At 39.6% G+C, this 2,871-nt stretch overlaps 1 non-coding gene across 1 annotated transcript; it reads right to left on the bottom strand.

Moving 5' to 3' along the window:
- Positions 1-1,116: 1,116 nt before the first annotated feature.
- Positions 1,117-1,189, bottom strand: TRNAG-CCC (transfer RNA glycine (anticodon CCC)). Its single transcript has one exon. It is a non-coding gene; the product is annotated as a tRNA-Gly (tRNA).
- Between the last annotated feature and the right edge of the window lie 1,682 nt (positions 1,190-2,871).

Genomic DNA, 2,871 nt, shown 5'->3' with positions numbered 1-2,871 from the left:
ATACCATATTTTCTTTATTCCTCCATTTGTTCATAGACACTTAGGTTGTTATTCATTTCAATTCAGTTCAGTCGCTCAGTCATGTCCGACTCTTTGCAACCCCATGAACCGCAGCACGCCAGACCTCCCTGTCGATCACCAACTCCCAGAGTTCACTCAAACCCACGTCCATCAAGTCAGTGATGTCATCCAGCCATCTCGTCCTCTGTCGTCCCCTTTTCCTCCTACCCTCTTGGCTATTGTGAATAATACTGCTGTGAACTTGAGAGTGCAGATGCTTCTTTGAGATCTTAATTTCATTTTTTTTTTTTTTTTGGACAGATATCCTAAAGTGGGATTGCTTGATCATGTGCTGTTCTATTTTAATTTCTTAAGGAACTTCCATTCTGTTTTCCATAGTGGCTGCACCAATTTACATTCCCTCCAACAGGGCACAAGATTTCAGTTTCTCTCCACCTCCTCACCAAGGCTTGGGATTTTTTTGTTGTTTTGTTTTTTGAGGATGGCTACACAAGCAGGTGTCAGGTGATATTGCATTGTGGTTTTAATCTGCATTTCTTTGATGATTAGTGATGTTGAATATCTTTTTATGTACCTATGGGTACATGTATGTGTTCTTTGGAGACATGTCTATTTAAGTCCTTTGCCCATTAAAATTTCTTTTTCTTGTTACTGACTTGTGGGAGTTCTTATGTATTTTTGGATATTAACTCCTCAGATATATAGTTTACAAATATTTTCTCTCATTCTGTGGATTATTTTGTGTACTCTGTTGATAGTCCTTTGCTGCACAAAAGCTTTTTAGTTATGTAGTTCCACTTGTCTAGTTTTTCCTTTGTTACCATATCCAAGAAATCATTGCCAATTGGGGTCATGCATTTAAATCTTTATTCTATTTTGAATTTATTTTTGAGCATGGTATAGAATAAGGGTCCAGTTTTATTCTTTTGCACATGGACCTTTAGTTTTCCAGGCACATTTGTGTGGGTTTTTTTTTTTTTTTTTTGGTCCTTTAAAAATATTTATTTGGTTGTCCTGGATTTTAGTTGCAGCGTATAGGATCTTTGATCTTTGTTGTGGCACGTGGGATTTTTAGTTATAGCATGTGGGATCCAGTTCCCTGACCAGGGATTGAACCTAGGCCTCATGCATTGGGAGTGCAGAGTCTTAGCCACTGGACCACCAGGGAAGTCCCCAGGCACATTTGTTGACTTATCCTTTCCTCATTGTGTAGTCTTGGCACCCTTGTCAAAGATCATTTGACCATATATGCATGGGTTTGTTTCTGAGCTGTTCTGTTCCATCTGTTCATGTCTGTCTTCCTATCAGGACCATGCTGTTTCAATTACTGTAGGTTTGTAACATGGTTTGAAGTCTGGAAGTGTGAGGCATCCAGCTTTGTTCTTGAAATTGTTTTGGAATAAATACTTTTTTAATGTTTAAAGCAATATGTGGTTTGTTTTTGTTTTCAACTTGTGTCTTCTTTTTCCTTAGCATAAGCCCTTTGATTTTAGTTTCCATTCTTATTTCATAATCTCTTTCAGATTTTGTCAACTACTGTAGAATACTGGTATTACATCTGTTAATGGTTGTAGCTGCTCTTCTCCTTCAAATGGTTTCATTTCTTATGTGCTTTGCAATTTTTTTGTTGTGAGCTCTTGTTTTCTCCATGTAAATCAGACACTCCCTGGTGCTCAATTTTGCATTTACTTTTGCCTGGACTTCAGGGATTCACTAGTGCTAGAGAAGTTTTTGTAATATCCTCTTGACTTGAGTTTATTACACTCCCTGGGCATTGTAACTTCTGATGGCGTTTCTGTTATAGGGTTTCAGTTTCATGAAAGGCTTTGTTTTCCATTCAGATTCCCAGCAATTTGCAAGCCTTCCTTTCCTCTTCCCTGAGCTGATGGGTGAGGTTTTCTAATCTTCTTTATCCAGACAGGGAAATCCTTTCAGGAACTTCATCCTCTGCAGGATTCTTCTCCTGCCTCACACTGCCCCCAGGCCCTCTCCCCTTTTTCCACCTGCAAGGTAGAATACGCCTCCACCCACAACCCCCACCCCGACCCTGCCTCCTGCTCTAGCATCCAGGGCTGATAACACATACCCAGGCCGCCTTGGGCTTCTCTCTCAGCAGTTGTCAGCATTACCACACAGTGTTTGAGTTCTTTTTTCATCTTGGTTTCTGAAGGTTTTTCTCTTCCTTTCTCCTTTCTTTCCTCCTCTCCCTCCTTCCCTTCTTCTGAATTGATTATGTATTCTATTTTATTGCTGCGTGCTTTTATGCAGCTTTTTTGTTGTATTCAGTTGGATCAATAGTATCTCTGTGTGGCGGCAAAGGTAGTAGAAGGATGCAACTGAATTCAGCTCATGTTGCCCGAGGATCTTGATTTTGAGTGATCTTCTAAAAATAAAATATATCTTGTTATCCCCAGGTTAAAACCTGCTGATGACTTGCTATTGTGCTTGAGTAAATACTTCAAAGTCCTTAATTTGGTTTAAAGTGTCCTATATGAGTTGACCCCTATCTCCCTTTGTGGCCAGAGATCATGGTACTTCCTCCCTCATTCAAAACAGCCTTCTTTCTTTTTCTTAAGAGTGGTTGTTTCTGCCTGGAAATGTCTCTATCTGGATGTCCAGATGACAGAATTGTCACCTTCCTAAAAAGGCCTACCCTGACAACCCTACCAAAAGTATATCCCCACTCCATCCTCTCATATCATCCTGATTCATAGTCTTCATGACACTTATCACTATGTTAATTAATATAAGTTTGTACTTGTTCATTATTTTGGAGGCCAGTCTGACAGTTGCTGATGAAGAAGGAAAGAAATAGTCAAGGATGAATTGTAGATTTGGGGTTTGAGCAAG

This window comes from Bos indicus, chromosome 12, assembly GCF_029378745.1.
Source record: "Bos indicus isolate NIAB-ARS_2022 breed Sahiwal x Tharparkar chromosome 12, NIAB-ARS_B.indTharparkar_mat_pri_1.0, whole genome shotgun sequence".
In the NCBI taxonomy this organism is placed as follows: Eukaryota; Metazoa; Chordata; class Mammalia; order Artiodactyla; family Bovidae; genus Bos; species Bos indicus.
This window is presented reverse-complemented; position numbering and strand designations above follow the sequence as displayed.